This window comes from Sminthopsis crassicaudata, chromosome 2 (genome assembly GCF_048593235.1).
Source record: "Sminthopsis crassicaudata isolate SCR6 chromosome 2, ASM4859323v1, whole genome shotgun sequence".
In the NCBI taxonomy this organism is placed as follows: domain Eukaryota; kingdom Metazoa; phylum Chordata; class Mammalia; order Dasyuromorphia; family Dasyuridae; genus Sminthopsis; species Sminthopsis crassicaudata.
In genome coordinates this window covers 662,951,980-662,971,790 of record NC_133618.1, presented here as the reverse complement: position 1 = coordinate 662,971,790, position 19,811 = coordinate 662,951,980, and the positions used below count along the sequence as shown (strand labels likewise).

The 19,811-nt window shown below is 35.8% G+C and overlaps 1 protein-coding gene and 1 pseudogene across 1 annotated transcript in view; one reads left to right on the top strand and one right to left on the bottom strand.

Annotated features, from left to right (window-relative positions):
- Positions 1-19,811, bottom strand: part of ANK3 (ankyrin 3) — a 702,347-nt gene that overhangs the window by 668,004 nt on the left and 14,532 nt on the right. The window lies entirely within an intron of this gene.
- On the top strand, positions 13,186-14,029 carry LOC141557426 (dTDP-D-glucose 4,6-dehydratase pseudogene; annotated as a pseudogene).

Below are 19,811 nucleotides of genomic sequence, written 5' to 3'. Positions count from 1 at the left end.
CTCTTCAAAATACTGTTAGATCCACTATATAATTATCTATCAGAAATGAAAAATGGAAAAATTAAATACTTTATTATCTACAATAAGACTGCCTCCTTTACTTAAATCAAATAAATTGACTTGTAGAGAGTTAGACAAAGGACTCAGAAAAATGCTGGAGACACTTATTATCCTTCTATGAAGTGGTTTTAATTGGTTTTGAGGAATACACTTTATCAGGGTAATGTTCAGTCTATTGATTAGGAAGCTTTAGCAGTAGCAAAAAATGGGAGTAGGAGAGAACTAGAGATAGAGGGAAAATTCCTGAGGAGGGAAAAGTACATCTTATAATTAATTCACTTAAATTGAATGAAAAAGTTGAAACTTTTTTTTAAGTCATGGGTTTTCCTGGCCAAGATACTCATTTTACAGAGGAGGAAGCTGAGGTAAACAAGGTAAAGTGACTTCACCAAAGTCACACAGTTGGTAAGTATCTGAATACAGATTTGAACTCTGAAAGAGGAGTCTTCCTGACTCCAGGCACAATGGTCTATCTACTAGACCACTTAGCTAATCAGAAGATATTGTTAAGTATACAATATATATTATTTAGTGTATTACAAATTCAGATGGAAAGCTGAATGTCTCTCTTCCCCTAAACCAAAATCAAATCTGAAGTATTCTAAATGGAATGACAAGAAATATATTTTCTATTTTTTAAAAACATTTTGTTTTTGCATATATTTGTCCCCTAATCAGAGAAATATGTTCTGTAATAAAGAATTTAAAAGAGAAGGGGGTGGGGAACAGAACAATCCTTAACTTGAATTTAACAGTATATGCAAAATTTCCCACCCATAGTCTCTTCTTGCAATAAAAAAATATGAGACACAATTTCTGTTTTCTTCTTTGAAGCTTATGATCATACTTGCACAGCATTGAGTCAGTTTGCTAATCTTTTCTATTTACCTTGTTGTGGTCATTGTGCATGTTGTTTTAATTTTTCAACTTATTCTACTTTGCATCAGTTTATATGTCTTTTCATACATCTTGGAATTCCTCATATTCATCAGGTCTTAGGATACAATGATATTTTATCAAATTTATGTGCCACACTTTGTTTAGCCATTTTTCAATGTCTGTCTACTTTGTTCCCAGTTATTTAGCATTCCAAAAAAGTGATGTTGTGGTTATTTTGGTAGTAAAGGGACTTTTCTTTCAGTTTTTTACTTTCTTGGGGCATGTACCTAGCAGTAGGATCTCTGAGAAGACAAACACTTACTTTTGATTCATAATTCCAAATTCCTTTCAGAACCGTAAAACAATTCACAGTTCTATCAAATATTCTTCTCTATCTATAACCACTCCCATATTTGGTCATCTCCACCAATTTAGGGACATGAGGGGAAATAAATTTAAGAGGTATTCTGATTTGCATTTTTCTTATTATTAGTAACTTGGAGCAATGTTTCATATCAGTCACACAGTCAACAAGCACTTAATAAGCACTTACTATGTACTAAGCATTGTGCTAAGTAAAAGTAAAAGGCACAGTCTTTGCCCCAAAGAATTCATATTTTAATGAGGAAGACAATATGTAAACAACTATGGAGATACATGATGTATACAATGCAAATGGGAAATAATCTCAGAGAGAGGATACAGCAGAAAGAGACTCTTGCAGAAAAATTTCTTGTAGAAGGTGGGATTAAAATTGAATTCTGAAGGAAGTCAAGAGATAGAGATGAGACAGAACATTCCAGGAATAGACAGATTCAAGAGATGGAGTGAGATGTGGAAAGAACAGTAAGTTATCCAGTGTCACTAGATTGTAAAGTGTATGGAGCAAAGAAAAAAGAGGGTAGACTAGAAAGGTAAGAAGGAACCAGAACTGTAGGAAGATTATCAGCAAAGTAGATGATGGATGGAAATAAGGAAAATCCTGGGGTAAGAAGACTAATAAGAATGCAATAGGATAGGCACAGAGTAATTGCTGTGTGAAGTGAAAAAGGGGACATATAAGAGAGACGCTGTGCAGGCAAAAATGACAAAACTTGGCAAAAGTCTTGGGTACCAAGTGAGGACTTGAAAATGACACCAAAGTTTAAACCTGGATGAGTAGAAGAATAATGGCACCCTCCATCTCAAAGTGAAAGCTGGGAAGAAGGGAAGAGTTGGGGGGGAAAGGATGAATTCTATGTTGGAAATATGATTTAAATTTTAAGTCCTTTAAAAGATATGTTTCTTTATATTTTTACCACTTTCCATTGCAGAAATATATATTTTATATTAGTTCCAAACACACATATACACAATCACAGCCCCTTATCAGAAATGATTTGATACATTCTTTCCCAATCAGCAATTTTTATTTTTATTCTAATTGCATTGATTTTGTTTGTAAAAAACTTGTTCAATTCAATGTAATCAAAATTGCCACAATCTCTATCACTTCTTGTGGTTAAGAATTCTTTCCCTAAATGAATGTAAACTGTTTGCATTTTTGTTTTTATTCCCAGGTTATTTTTACTTTCTGAATTCAATTCTCCCTGTGCAACACGAGAACTGTTCGGTTCTGCACACATATGTTGTATTTAGGATATACTATAACATATTTAACATGTATAAGACTGCTTGCCATCTAGAGGAGGGAGTGGAAGGAGAGAAGGGAAAAGTCGGAACAGATGTGAATGCAAGGGATAATGTTGGGATAATGTTGTAAAAACTTACCCAGCATATGTTCTGTCAATAAAAAGTTATAATAAAAAATGATTTGCAGAAAAATAATAAAAAAGAATTCTTTCCCTAGCTAGTTATAATAAATACCTGATATTCTTCTATGCATTTCTTTTTTAATGATCATAAAATATGATGATATAAAATACAGATGACCTGTATTGATAGAAGGATTCTTCTTTCAGAGGCATTCTCTCTACCAATGAACTCATAAGTCCAGAAAAAACTCCCAGCTTCTAGCATATTCTTGACCCAAACAAGGCATTTAAAAATCTTTTTTTTTTGATTGATCTTAAAATAATTATTAATTCTGTACTCACATCTTACTCTCACAGTGTTATTTTCACTAAGCCAGGCAAGCAGTGTTACTGGGTAATAGAAACAGACATCCTCTGGTTGAAGGAACATTCAAAACCAATAAAAGGAGCTGTAAAAATTCCTCAAAGGTCAGGAATCATTGTCATAAACATATCCCAAGTACAGCATTTCAAACAAAGGCTCATCACTTTTCAAAGTCAACACTTTCTTGTTTTGCATGCCAGTTCAAGGAAATGCTAATTAAATTTCAGCCATCCTGTGTATCACTCCATTCTAATTCAATATGGATACCAATAATAAATGTCTATGAAATGGCAGTGGTAGTCAGCTTTTGCCTGAATTTTCAAAGAATTTCAGTGAAGACATAAAAATATTATTCAAATGTTTCCCTAGTATATATTTTTAGTAAAGATATATATAATTGGGATAGAGTTAAAAAGAATACCCAAAAATATATATACTAACAGGAAAATATATCGATGACGACAGGGATGAGAATATATAGCCTTAAGAATTTTAACAACCTTGCCCTACTGACCTCTCCCGAAAGCAGATCACAAAGAAGCTTTGGAAAGAACAAACCAAAGGTCACTCAAGGAAGTCAGTATTCATAAAGAGAATAAATAAAGAAGACTGGATATTGTTGTTACACTTTCCAGATTCTAAATCCATTTGAATCCCATGACAGACTTTGCCAATCTTCCATTTAAAAAAAAAAAAAAACTTCACAATATAATGCTATCATTGTGAGTATATCTACAATGTGAGAATAAAAGAAAAAAATAATGTAAGGATAAGTCTTAAGTGTCATTTTCTAAAACACATGACTGCCAAATATTGTTCCAAATCACAAAATACAAATCAAAGCAACTAGTTACCAGCAAATTGTCAAGAATGACAAAAGATGGAATAGTCATAAGATTATAGATTTAAAGGATCTTAAAAGTCATCTAGTCAAATTATTTATTTTACATATGTGGAAATTGAGGACCAGTGAAGTTAGCTGATTTACTCAATTTCAACAGAATTAGAATTTGAACACACATCCTCTCATTACAAAACCTGTGACCTTCAGGGAAGAAAAGCACACAAATAAATTGTTGAGTTAAAAATAGGTCCAGCCATTCTGGAAAGCAATTTGGGCTTATATGAATTGATATAGAAAGTAGGCAAAATGAAAATATATATATACATAATCATTATGCACAGTAAGTGGAAAGAACAAAAAAGATGAAATGCACAAAGATTTAAAAAGAAATGAGAAATTGTTCAACAAAACTAAATCATTTGTTGTATCTGTCAACAAATAAAATGTTGCATATATATAATATCCTCTCTCTGTAATGAAGGGAAGAAGGTATATTTCTCTTTTTTATTAATTTTACAATTATAAAATTTTTTGACAGTACATATGCATAGGTAATTTTTTACAACATTATCCCTTGTACTCCCTTCTGTTCCAATTTTTCCTTCCTTCCCTCCACTCCCTCCCCTAGATGGCAGACCTTCCCATACATATTAAATATGTTATAGTATATCCTATAGTATATGTTATAGTATATAGTATATAGTAAATATGTATATATATATATATATATATGTATATATATGTGTGTGTGTGTGTGTGTGTGTGTGTGTGTGTGTGTGTGTGTGTGTGCAGAACCGAATTTTGTTGTTGTTGCAAAGGAAGAATTGGATTCGGAAGGTAAAAATAACCTGGGGAGAAAAACAAACAAAAAAAAATGCTAGCAGTTTACACTCATTTCCTAGTGTTCCTTCTCTGGGTGTAGTTGTTTCTGTCCATCATTGATCAATTGGAATTGGATTAGCTCTTTTCATTGTAGAAGATATCCACTTCTCATCAGAATCCATCCTCATACAGTATTGTTGTTGAAGTGTATAATGATCTCCTAGTTCTGATCATTTCACTCAGCCTCAGTTCATGTAAGTCTCTCAAAGCCTCTCTGTATTCCTCCTGCTGGTCATTTCTTACAGAACAATAATATTCCATAACATTCATATACCATAATTTATCCAACCATTCTCCAATTGATAGGCATCCATTCATTTTCCAGTTTCTAGCCACTACAAAAAAGGCTGCCACAAACAGTTTGGCACATACAGATCCCTTTCCCTTCTTTAGTATTTCCTTGGGATATAAGCCCAGTAGTAGCACTGCTGGATCAAAGGGTATGCACATTTTGATAACTTTTTGGGCATAGTTCCAAATTGTTCTCCAGAATGGCTGGATTCTTTCACAACTCCACCAACAATGCATCAGTGTCCCAGTTTTCCCATATCCCCTCTAACATTCATCATTATTTTTTCCTGTCATTTTAGCCAATCTGACAGGTGTGTAGTGGTATCTGAGTTGAATTAATTTGCATTTCTCTGATCAATAGTGATTCAATTTCATCATCTGAAAATTGTCTGTTCATATCCTTTGACCATTTATCAATGGCTTGATTTCTTATAAATTAGAGTCAGTTCTCTGTATATTTTGGAGATGAGGCCTTTATCAGAACCTTTAACTATAAAAATGTTTTCCCAATTTGTTACTTATAGTATATCTCTATAGTATATGTATAGTAAGTATATAGTAAGTAATATGTAAATATAGTAGTATAGCATATATATGTGTATATATATATATATATATATATATATATATATATATATATATATATGCAGAACCGAATTTTGTTGTTGTTGTTGCAAAGGAAGAATTGGATTCGGAAGGTAAAAATAACCTGGGGAGAAAAACAAAAAAAAAAATGCTAGCAGTTTACACTCATTTCCTAGTGTTCTAAATCTTCTAATCTTGTTTGCATCAGTTTTGTTTGTACAAAAGTTTTTTAATTTGATGTAATCAAAATTTTCTATGTTGTGATCAATAATGATCTCTAGTTCTTCTTTGGTCACAAATTCCTTCCTTCTCCACAAGTCTGAGAGTAAACTATCCTATGTTCCTCTAATTTATTTATGATCTCATTCTTTATGCCTAAATCATGGACCCATTTTGATTTTATCTTAGTATGTGGTGTTAAGTGTGGGTCCATGCCTAGTTTCTGCCATACTAATTTCCAATTTTCCCAGCCGTTTTTGTCAAATAATGAATTCTTATTCAAAAAGTTGGGATCTTTAGGTTTGTCAAACACTAGATTGCTATTTTTATTCACTATCTTGTCCTGTGAACCTAACCTCTGCCACTGATTACAACTAGTCTATTGAAAGTATATTTCTCAATTCTTCTCCAGCTCAAATGTTGTAATTATACAGCATTGAGTTTCAAGGAATATTAATGTATTCAGAAATGAATGTGTTATTTTTAAAAGGCATCAAGAAAAATTTAAAATAATTTTTAAAAATACAATCAATTGAAATTTTTGAGCTATTAAAATCTGGGCATTAACATGTAAACTATAACATTTGAAACCTCAGGGTTTTGTCTTTTTTGTTGTTACAAAAATTAAAGAATCCATTCAGGAAAAGGTAATGTACTATCCTCTGATCTCCTGATCTCAAAAAAAAAAAAAAAAAAAAAAAAAAAACCTTCTACTGCTCTTAAAAATCTAGTGAAAAACCAAATCTAAGATAGACTCCCCCCCACACATTTGATAACTGTCATGGAAAAAGGTTCATTGAGAGAAAAACATTAAAGCCTGATGATTCCCTATGTATGTGGTGGAGTTGTTGTTGCTGCAGCTGTTGTTGTTGATGAGGATGATGATGAAGCAGAAGAAGCTTTTCACCTATGACTTTATGATTATCAGTTCAGAAAGTGACTCAGTCAAAAGGAACACTTAATCAAGACAATAATTTAATGTATATATGATTTCATCCATATCTCTATCTTTATCATGGAGGATTAGGTAAGATATGAATACAAATCCAGACTCAGAACTTACTGTGTGATCCCAGAGAAGGTTTTGTCTGTCTCAGTTTCCCCATTTGTAAATAGCACCTATCTCTCAGATTTGCCATGAAGATCAAATGAAACAATATTTGTAAATACTTTGCAAATCACTATGTAAATGTCAATTATTGTCATCATTGTTGTTTTTCAAGACTTTCTATAAACCCTTATGAGTTTTTCCTTCCTTCAAGCCAATGCTTCCCTCCCAACATTACCTTGCTTTTACTTATGTACATTTTGTTTCCTCAATGGCATAAATTCCTTGAGGGCGGGAACTCTCCTTTCTAGTTTGACACCATTAGCCCATATCTCAGTTCCTGGCACTCTGAAGGACCCTAATAAATGCTCCCTGGATTGCACATACTATCAGATCTGTAGGTATTACTTTGCTGACCTGCCTTCCACTCCTCCTCATCCCTTTCTTTTTATTCATTGTTAGAAGGGACAGTTTAAGGTAATGTAAAGCCACATGTGATCAATAATAAATCATTAAAATTGAATAAAATTGTCCACTGATTGATGGCAGTGTAGCCCTTGGGCCTTCTCTTAGTTATTAACTACTCTTGCTTTATACACATCCAAATCTGAGCCCTGTGCACAGTCTTTGAAGGCTTACTGAAAAATTCATCGGGTTATGGCTCAAATCAGACAAGTTAGGAAATCAAACTAGAAAGAAATGTGCTCAATTAGAGGTGACATTATGAAATATTATCATCTTACAATAAAACTAATGTATGTTAGGCTTGTGAAATTAGAAAAAAAAATCTGAGACAGAATGAAACTCAATCTTCCAGTCAGCTCTTAGTACAAGCATAAATGAGGCGTCATTCAAAGTTATTGGCTGTCTACATTACTAAATGGTTCCCAGTGAAAATTTCAGTCTTATAAATCCATCAATGTGAATCAGAAAGATGACTCTGAAACTATGTAATAATGAGGGGAAAGGATGTGCAAAAATAAACTGGATTGTTCCAAGGGATCAACTCAAATGACTAATACACTAATAGCTTAGGCAGAAAACTCCAATTTGCTTTAAATGCAAGGACTGAAGAATGAACAAAATAAAACAATAATTTGTGAAGCACCTAGTGCATACTTGTGCATACATTAAGCAGTAAGAAAGAATGACCATTGCGTTGGGGGCTGAAAATTGGATAGCTCAAGGTAAGTAGGTTCTGGAAATACACAGACATAAATGGAAAAAGTCCTTGCCTTCAAGGAGCTTATATTCTCTTGGGGACAGAGCATTTACACAGATAATTATGCACAAAATTAACCTAAGATCATTTGGCTGAGGAAGGCTGTAGGAGTAAGGGCAGCAAGAAAGACTCCTGAAGGAGATACAACCTGAGCCGAACTTTGAAGGAAATTACAAATGTAAGAGGAGAGAGTGTGCACTCCAGGTGTAAGAGGATAGACTCATCAAGACACAAGATAAAGGTTATGTGTAAGGAACAACAATAAGGTCACTTAGATTGAATTATATCAGTTCATGAAGGGTGACACATAATAAAGCAACAGAAAAAATGCTGAATAAAGAAAGATATTGGGGTTTTATCCTAGAGGTAGTAAGAAATCACTTCAGTTTCTAGGGCAGGGGAGTGTCATGTATTTTAGTCCTGTGTTTTAGAAATAATGCAAGCAGCTGAACATGAAATGGATTGGAAAAGGAAGAATCTTGAGGCAGAGAAGTCAAATAGGAGGTTCGGGTGATAGAACAATGATAAATGGCTTTGCACAAAGAGGGAAAGGGGATGGACATAAGGGAATCAAAAAGACTTGGTAATGGATTAAAAAGGGAAGGTCAGGGAAAGTCGAGAGTCTAGGGTGACTGTAATATTGGCAATCAGGGTGAATGAGGAGATGGGGCTTCCCTTGAGAGAAATATGGCAGTGACCAGAACTAAGTTGTGTTTTGCACATGTTGAATTCACAATGCCAATAGGACAGCCAGTCAGCTAGATGGGAGTCCAGGAGACAGTTTGGGGCTGGATCTATATCTATATATCTAAGTCTAGCTCTAACTTTATTACTATCTCTATCTCAATATATAGATAAAGACAGGTAGAAAGAGAGAATACAGAGAGAGAAAGAGGTAGAGGAAGGTAGAGATGACATGACATATACATACACATATACATATATATGCATTCATTCCCTCACATGCATTTACATATAAATGTGGATATATACATGAAATCTGCAGCAAGATGTTGAAGCCTTAGGAATTAATGAGGTCAACAAGAGATTCAGATTACACCAAGAGATGACAAGAAGATTGAGAAGTGAGTTTAAGGGGAAAGGAGAATACCCAGAACAACAAGAGGGACCAAGAAAGGAAATTGATAAAAAAAAAAAAAAAGGTCAATAAGTACAAGAATCAAGAGGGCCCAATCACGAAGACCTTAAGACAAAGAATGTGAGAGGAGAATGGTACGTGTCAAAGGCAGCAAAAAGGTTGAGAAGGGTGATCATGGAGGAAGAGTCATTGGATTTAGCAATTCAGAAATCATTTGGCAATTTTGGAGGGGAGAAATATTTCAGTTTAGTGACAAGGTGCAAAGCCAGACTGAAAAAGAGTAAGAGGTGACAGAGGAGTGAAAAGACATTAAAAGGAGTCATCATAATCAGTAACTAACAATTTAGCTGAAAACAACCCTGAGGAGGGAAGTTATCCAACCCAGAGTGTGCACTTAACTGTTATAAATCTGTTTTTACGGTGGCTGCTTTTAAAAGTCAAAAGGAAATTTACTGCAGGCCTTTCAGCTAAATCAAAGTGATATCTAAACAGTCATGTTATAATAACAATATTTTATAATTATTCTTATATACTGTTTTAAACATAAACATTTGGGCACTATACTAATATTATTTTAAGAATACTATATGGGAAATTCTGGCAGGTGTTCCAGCACCTTCAAAGAGTATATTGTGCTTGATTTCACCGAGCTTTGCTCTGGAAATAACTTAGGCAGAGTAGGGTAGAGAGCCTCGGAGCTGGAGTGAGGAAGAAGGGTTCAAATCCCACCTTTGACAGTTAACCAGCTGGTTACTGAGCAAGAGCTTAGTCCCCTTTTGTAAAATGGATAAATTAACATGTAAATTATCTTCATCACAGAGCTGCTGAGACCAAATGAGTGAACACAGAGGAAGTGCTCTGAGAACTTGGAAACTTCCAACTAGTCTGTCAATGTTTACCATTGCCATTAGGAGACTCCTCAGACTTACTTGAGCTTTCAAAACCTACCACCTACTACTTTTTTCTAGCCTCATCTGTCTGTCTATCTGTCTCTGTCTCTGTCTTTGTCTCTGTTTCTTTCTGTTTCTTTCTTTCTCTCCCTGTCTGTCTGTCTGTGTGTCTCTGTCTCTCTTTCACACACACACACACACACACACACAAACACACATGTCCAGCCACACTGGCCCCCATGCTATTGACCATAACCACCAGTCCATCTCCCTTTGCCCTGCCTGTGCCTCATACCTAGAAAGAACCTCATTTCCTCAACTCAGTACCCCTCCTTTCCTTGAAAAAAAGGCATTTATTGAGCATCTACAAAGAAAAAAGTCTGACATCAGAGCCATTTAAAGAAGTCTTTAGTGAAGAAATCCTTGGGGGCCTCATTCACATACTTGGAGATGTCCCTAAATTCACAAAGGCAATGCCAGCAGAAGTGTTGCTTCTGGAAGGTCAGGCCAGAAAGACTTTAAGAGCAGGCTTTTGTGAAGACCAGTGAGAGTTAGGTTTGGCAAGGATCATCAGAAAAACTCCAAGCCAAGCAAAGAAACTTTATCATCTACTACCCACTACAATCACTAAGGCTAACAATCTTCCAGCATCTGTTTCTTTCCCTTTACCTGTATTACTAGTCAAGACTCACAGAAGAAAACTCCATCCCCAATCCACAGAAGAAAACTCCACATCTTGCTTTTATATCCCCAACCTGTTCCACCCTACCCCGCTTCTGTTATATTCCACCCCTCCCACCGTGCCCTCTAGAATTCCTATCTAGAATTCCTATTTCATATTGTGATGCAAGCTTCCTTTCATTCTGGATCATCTTTGTCTCCATACTCCTATTTGTTAGTCTTCCCTGAAACTTCCCCCTTATTGAGGACGCCATATTCCTGGCTGCTCTCTCCAGGCCCTACCTTCACCCACAACCCTAACACACTGGTCTTAGAGGGGAGATGGGAATATTCATTGCTTCCTACTGCTCCATCTAGACCCTGCCTTTATAACCATCAATCAGCAATCTTCCCACCTTTGAAATTCCCATTATCAACACCCCCCCAGTTCAGATAATGATGGCAGTTAGCTGCCAAACCATTTTCTCTTTTTTTTTTTCTCAAGGAGTTAGGCACATAGAGCTTAACCATCCTTTTCCTCTTCCCTGACTTCAGTCCTTATTCTAACACCCTATAGCATCCATGCTGAAGTTCACTCCTGATTCCTGTCACCTTAAATCTCATAGTTGACTTTTTAACTGAATCTCAGACACACATAAAGATGTTCATGCTAACCCTAATGAAAACCTCTGATATTCCTCTATCTGCCAATAACTCTTTAGCTTTCTATCATTCCTTATCCCTCATTCCTCCCAAATTCGTTCTTCTCCCTCACCAAAACTTCCGATCCTTTTCCTCAGGATTTTCTTAGGTAATTATTCTTTAGCTTGCCATTTCAATTCCTCTTCTCCAATCCTGACTTCAAAGATAGCCAAGTCAATTCTTTACTACCTTTTATTCTTGAATCTCTTGTCCCCCTGTCCTGTTGCCCTTTACCTCCCAAATCTCAGCCCAGGATTATGCTTCTAAACTATCTCCTCTGCTCCTGAACCCATGTTGCTGAACAGAATTGGAGGTCACCTAACCCTACTGAATTATATTTTTTGTTATTTTCTTATAGATTATAAGTTTATTATTATAAATTATATTTTCTTATATAAATTTTATTACATTATAATATAATCCTTATTTTCTAATTTCAAGTGAACCTTCACTGAAGCAAGATATTTCTTTTATTCCTCCTTAATTGATTCCATTTCATTCCTCACAAAGACTTTCCCAAACTATTCTTCTCTCCACAAGGCTCTTCCACTTCCCTCTCCTCCCTCATATCTTAACTGATATTCTTTTTTTTTAATGAGTTTTCATGACAGTATGGCTATCCATTAAACTACAATGCCTCTGACTGAGAGAAAATTAATATTAAAAACAATAACAACAGCAGCAAGAACAAAATGGGCTCTGGTGGTAAGGAACAGCTTGGCTGGGCTTGGCAGCCCATTCAGACAAGAGTTGAAAAACGTTCTGAGAAACACAGCATAATAACAGAAGCCCTGCTGTAACTTGAGCCCCTAAGTGTTTCAGGGATAACAAAAACATTTTTTTTAAAAAGTAGTTTGTTACCCAGACATTGATTTATAAGAGTGCTCAAAACCAGCCCCCCTGCCTTGCCCCTGCAATTCTCTGACTAACTGGGACTTCACATTTTAAACTATTAAAATGAAATTGAGATGCAGGAGATAAAGGAAAAGAGGTCAGCATTTCTTTAAGGCTGCTCAATCCCCTGACTCATCCACCTTCCCATTCCTAGTGATTAAGGCTATTTAAGCAATCACATGTGTGGGGGGGGAGCTTATGTGTGCGTACATATGTTTTAAACAAGATGGAACAGTATAGTACATACTATTCTCATACCTCGCAGAGAATCATGAGGAGGAGTGGATTTTGAAGCACTTTATATTTTGCAGGCAGCAGGAATAGCAAAGCATTTCTAGCATCATCTTATACCAGCCACTAAGCTCTTTTTCATGTAGAAGCTATAAAGGATTATCAAGACTACTTAATATCCTCCTCCTTTCTCTCCCCTTCTGCCCCCCCCCAATCCCTTTAAAAGAAAAGAAATCAATTCTAGACCTGTCCAAAGTGCAGAACAAGAATTCAGATCCTATCCCCAGATTCTAAAGCTGGTGCTCTGTCCATTATTCTTGGACAGCATCTCCAAATTCAATTAAAATACTAAAAGCTACATTTCATCAATAAATATCTATATATAGTAACCAAAATGCTAAATCTCTATCGAGAAGGTTCTGAGGTCTCAAGACTAAGCTCCATAAATCTATACTGGCAATTAGAAAACAGCCCTAGAGCCAGAGATGATGGTGGCCACTGGGGTGGGGGGAACTCTCAGGATATTGAGTGATTTTGTGAGTGAGTCTGATCACAGGCAGTATGGCTTCCCATAGTATAGCACATGTAATAATCTCTCTAATAGAAGGTTATCTAGACTATATAATCATAAATCTTAATGCTGCAAGTCTGAAGAACCTTGAAACCATTTCTAACAAATGAAACTGAAAGTTTATAAAGGGTGACGCCTGTAAATCTCCCTTCATAAAACTCCCTTTCCCCCTCTGAAATCGATACAGTAGATATAGTATTATATCTTGTGGTACATGTAGATCTTTCATTTGTTCATGGCCCGGAGTTTACTTATGACAACATTTCTGGCACACGTGTTTTGTTGGGGGCTGTCATTTATAGGATCACTACTGAAGTGGTGGGCTTATTGAGGAATTAGATGAGTCTTCACCAAAACAACTTACAAACCCTTTTGTATCATCAAAAGTAACCACAGAATGTTTGGTCCAGTCTTATTGGGAAAAATGTATATTTCTAGTTATAATCACAAAGGGCAATAATGATTATGGATTACCTCAATATCCAGAAAAGAATCATTACACAATTTATATCTTTATTGCAATACAATAGAAAATATCGTATTCTTGGTTCAGGGCTTCCAATGAGAAATTTCCTTTATTCTATTGATATGTTCTCATTGTTCTAAAGAAAGGGAAATCTAGAGAAGGTGAAATTTATAACAAAAAAAATAAGTTTTGAGATACCAGTTCCATAACTTGCCAAATAATTAATACAACTTATCAAAGAGATCAGTTCTGAAATAGATAAACCATCCAGTGACATGAGATAACCTATGAAATCAGAAAAAAAAGCATGTTTAGGATGGAAACCTAAAGTTCCCTAGAAAAAAAGAATAAAGAAAATAATTGAATGACACAAATTGAATTATACAAAGAGGTCTGTGAATATTTGTTTTTTACAACAAGAAACAGTTATTGGAGAAAAGAGAATAATATTATTCTATCTCACGGACAGTTGATGTGAAATCAAATTACCAGACACAACCTTTTTTTTTTTCTTTTTTTTTCCCTTTTTGGACAAATTTCTCACTTAGTTTTCTATGAGCTTCATTAGCTATTGACTCAGAAGGAGGAAAACCAGATCCTAGCTAAAGATCAAATGAAATGATCCAGGCCATTTTTTTTTGGCTTTTGTTTAAACAAACAAAACCTCAGAATCAGCCATGAATCTAAAGCAGAGTCCTACCTTTTGTGACAAAAGAAGGGAAGGAAGAAAAGGATTGTCAGACACAGTACTTAGATGTTTATTTGAGAAATCCAGCTTGGTGACAACTAAATAAGAATAGAAAACAGTCCTTTGATACCAAGGTCATCAAAACTTAAGATTATGTTTTTCATTCTTATTTACACTAAAAATAAATATACTAAATGCAAGATAAAGTCACTGCATACTGAAAAATGACAGAATTGTCAAAAATACAAAATTCCCTCAAAGTTAAAAATAGCCTAGACATCGAGAGTATAATTATTCTATATACCCTCCCCTCCTGAAGCCAGATTATTGGCTAATTTTCAAAATCTTAGCTTAAACATGCATTCAAAGTAACCTAACCACTAACTGGTACTACATATCACAACCACCTTTTGATGACATTGGAGTGTCCTGGAAACTACCACACTGGCAAACATTCAGCAAATTTTATCTGAAATTTGTCCACCCTAAAAACCAAGCACAATGCTCTCTGTGAACACAGCAAGTATTTAATAAATAAATGATTGATGAATGAATGCCATGGCCTAACACATGCATTGCCAGAATGCATAAGCTTTGGGTTCCTATGTATAAGATCTAGGTCAATTTTCCAGCCATAACCAAAGGTTTGGATCAACTCAGTAGGAAGCTTTTCAAGATCAAATTCAGAGGTTCAGATCCAATTCAATGTTCTCTGAAGTTAACCCCAGAACTGCTTAGTTCTCTCAGTAAGAAATGGAAGAGAATCTAGAACTGTGCAGGATCTCCTTTTGGATAGCACACGTAATGGTAGCCCCACAAATAAATTAGAGGATGCCTCTTAGAGACAGTTGAGTAGTTTTTTTTAATTACAAGGCCACTTCATCAAAATCATTTTAATATAATCAACAATCTATGTATAACATTGAAACTGAAATCTTAAAATATTTTGTCCAGTTCTGTGAGTAGCTGGTCATCTCAGCTGATCTGAGGCAAAGGCAAATGAGTAGAGTAGCTGTTATTGCATTCCTGAATACCAAGATTTCGGGGTCAAGTCACTTAAATGCTGTTTGCCTCAGTTTCCTCAACTGTAAAATGAGAATAATAATAGTATCTACCCTGGAGGGCTGTTGTGAGGATCAAAAGAGATTTAAAAAAAAAAAAGATGCTTAGCACAGCATCTGACACATGGTGGGTACTACATAAATATCTAGTCCATTCTTCTCCTTTTCAGCTCATTTTTGCATTATCTTGCCCCACTGAGTGTCCCTGAGGGCAAGGATTAGCTTTCTTTCATGTTTGTATCCCTAGTGCTTAACACAGTGCCAGACATATAGTAAGTGCTTGTTGCCTACCTACCTGCAAGGGGAAAGAATCTATAACCTCTTCAGGTAGCCCATTCCACTTACAGATAGCTCTAAAAATTAGGAAGATCTTTCTCCCAACTATCAAAACTAAATTTGCCCACCCAGAACTCCCCATATTCTCCACTGGGACTGAACAGAACATGTCTAATCCCTCTCTTCCACATGCCAGATCTCTAATGTTCCTTCCAATTCTAAATCTCTGAGCCAGAAGACTTTCAAGTGCCTAATTTTAGCTCTCATGTTCCTCCATCTGTCTTCTCCAGCATTCCAGAGATTGTCAATATTACTGATTTTGAACAGATAAGGGGTTAACAAGAAACTATTATCCTCCTACTTTCATTCTCCATTCATTTCAAGGGAGAGAAAGGAAGAACATGTGTACATGCATTTATGTATAAACGTTGGCTAATCTGGCAGACGTTCAGACAACAAGCTCATCTGGCAAAGCTTTTCCATAAATCTATAGTAAAATTCTAATTGGTATTCTTATTAATGACCCTGAAGCAACACAAGCATCAGAATCATCACAGAAGGATTAAAGTCAATGCAACATTCTTTGAATATGAAATATGTTTCATTTTATTCCAATTCCTTGAAAATAAGTGATTGTTTTTATAGTTCACATGTGTCAATTAACCAAAATTTTTCATTGAATCATAGAATGTCAGAATTGAAAGAACACTTTGGTACATCTAATTCAACCCAAACATGAATTAAAATCCCTTTTGAAATATTCCTGAAATGTTAACAGCCAGCCTCTAATTAAAGAACTTCATAGGGAACCCACTTTGCCAGAGGCAGCCCATTCCACTCATGGATAGCTTGAATTTTAGGAAGTTTTTCCCATGCTCATGTTTGTCCTTTTGGAATTTTCATCGGCTGTTCCTGGTTCTCTCTTGGAACCAAGCAGAAAAATCTTTTCTTCCATAATTACTTCATCAATTTCATAAAGACAATATCAAGTACCCCCTACCTTTTCCCTCTTTCAGTCAAAACATTCTAAGTTCTTTGAGCCGGTCTTCATAAGCCAATCTCAAAGTCCTTCATGTAACAATCTCAAAAATCCTTCATTTTCTTGCTTTTCCTCCTCTGGATATTCTACTTGTCAGGGTCTTTCATATTCCCATCTGCTTCTCCTTCTTCTGTTGCCTCAAATGCACCTGGCAAAGGCAATGGAGGTCATCCCAGCCTGCCATCTGGTAGTTTTCTATTGTAACTAATTACTCAGCTAACTAGGTTCTAAGCTCTCTTATTTCTGCCCAGAAGCAGTACTGAAAGTGCCCTAACCCTTCCTTTACTTCAGTACCCTGAGGCAAAGCTTTAGTTATCCTCCCTAACCAAACCAATAATCAGCAGTCAGCATTTGGGGGGGGAGGCGCTAAACTGTGTTAGATACAGCTAAATGCTGGGGATTCAAAATAAGGCAAAAGTTAGTCTCTGGTCTCAAGGAGCTCCAAATCTAATGAGGGAGACCATGAATAAACTATTTACAAACAAAACATACATGATAAATTAAGAGATAATTGAGAAAAGGAAGCAGCACTAAAGGGGATGGGAAAGTTTTTATACATGGCATTTTTGCTGGGATGTGAAGGAAAGCCAAGAAGTCAAATAGAAGCATTCACTGAACCTCTTAAAAAGCATGACCCTTCTAAAAGTGTGTCTTATGTCACTTCCACTTAGACATTTATAAATGAATTCAAAATGAATTCTGGATTCAAAATCTGTTCAAGAAAATGAGTGTATCTAAGATTTCATAATCTTCTTGAAGGACTAAAGCTAGACATTCACCAAAGGTAAAGCTAAGATTGATCTCGCTTGAGTTACCCCAGGCATAAGGATTCTTCCTTCTCAAATTACCTTATGGTTATAGGAGGAATTGCCCTCAAGAGTTACCCAGAAAGTAGGTGAGGTTAGATGAATAATTTTCCTTAAGAAAAAGGATAGAAACTAGATAGTGATTTCATTGATAAAGGGAACTCTTGCTTGAGAAAAATTCCCTTTATCCATACAGATTGATACTTTCTTTACCATTCTAATAAAAATGGATCCTTTTGTCTGCATATTGACTTAGAAGACCACAGATTAGCACTATCTATATTGCATTGTATTTTTGTGTATTTTGCTAAACATCCTCCAATTATTTTTTAATCTGATTCTAGCAACCCTGGAAATTTGACACCTCAGCAACATTTTGAGGGCCTAAGACTTTGACTCAAGGTCACACTACCAATAAGGGTACTCCCTAAAATTCAAGCTATCCATCAGTGGAATGGGCTACCTCTGGAAAAGCAGGTTCTTTATGAAGAAGTTCTTTAATTAAAGGCTTTCTAATTCATATTTGGGTTGAGTTAAATGAATCAAAGTGTCCTTTCAATTCTGAGATTCTGGGATTCAATGAAAAATTTGAACCCCGGGTTTTCCTGACTTCAAGATCAGCTCCCTACCACTGGACTTTTGCCTCTTCTTTTTCTTCAAAGATATTGAAGTCATATAGACCTCAAGGAGGCTTCCTGGTTCCTAAACACAAAATAGCCTGGATTCAGGGAGCTTGGGCAGTCCCTTCAGATTTGTGACTGAATCACCACCACCTGCAACCCAGAAGCAGGAAAAGTTTTATTCAACTTACTCAAGGCTATCTCCTCTACAACTATATTTTTCCTGCTGTTGCTACATTAATGTCCTTTCTATGACTAAATGTTGTTTCATTCTAATCTTGAACCTCAGGTACCAGGTCCTGGATCAAGTCTGGCCAGCTAAATTTCACTTGTTGGATCAACCCAGTGGAACACCATAATAAAGTCGATTGAAGAAAAGTGAATTGTCCATACTCAATAGTCAAGTGGATCTGTGAACTTGTTAACAGATGATTCATAAACATTTGCTAAATCCAATTTTTAAAATTTTGGTTTTTGTTATCTGAATTAGGGTTCAGATTCATCTTCTTGGTTTTCTTCACTTTCCCGGTCAGGACGGGAGCAAACTTTTATTTTTGGTAAATGGCCCAAAGAGTGGTAATGTGGAATAATAAGAAACAGAGAAGACTTGAGTTCAAATTCCGACTCTGTCATGAACTGGCTGTGTAAACAAATCATTCAATCTCTTAATGACCTAGGCCTTCAAAGTACTTCTCTGGGTCAACCATTTCAGAACAGTTTCAATCTACATTGGTAAAAAAGGAGTTTCCTCACCTAGGAGTTCCCCTAAACCAATGAAACAAAAAGTCCAGCCCCTCCTGGACTGAATAACCTCCATTATCTTGGTACAAAGATAAATACAAAGATATATCCTCATATAACCTCCATTAGCTTGGTACAATGACATGGTATGTTTCTTAAAGGGAGGGAAGATGTATAATTCCTCACTGAAACTCCTTTAACTCAGTATATCATATACTGAATAAAATGCTTGATAAATGATTTAAAAATTTCATTGTTGTTGTATATGTTTTTTTTTAGCAAGTCTATTTGTCATAGCAAAAGAATAATAAAGAAGGAGGAAGATGAGGAAGGGGACGAGGAGGATGAAGAGGAGGAAAAAGTAAAGGAATATGAAACAAGAATATATACAAAAGTCCTTTCTGGGTGATTGGCTGAAGGAGAATAGAGCTCAAGGTCAATTTCACCTCTACAGAATTAACAAACAGTGCTGTTTATGTAGCGTGGCCATAATGTGTCTACATGGACTATAAATTATGGACACATCTATTCAATCCCACAAAGAATTGCTTTCCAAAGTCACAAACTTGTTAAATCCTGTCTCACGCCCCTAGCTCTGTTCCCTTCTCACATTAGACTATATTTCAAGTCAAATGAAAAGCAAATCCTAGAGTGAGACAAATGCCAAAGGGTGAATTCCCCTGTGAGTTTTTCTTTGCTCTTGGATCCCAGGAGACTGGTCTTATACTAGTCACTCCCTAGAGATGTGAGCCAGCATTGAAGTAAAGCTCCATTAAACACCTCAGGCTGAGCATGCTACACTAGGCTAGTGTTGATTGGGGGGTTGGGGCTGGAAAAATAATATTCAGTTCAGGGAATGGCTGAAGGTCTGATTCAATGTAAGAACACAAGCCCTCATTGGCAATGACCTTCCAGACCT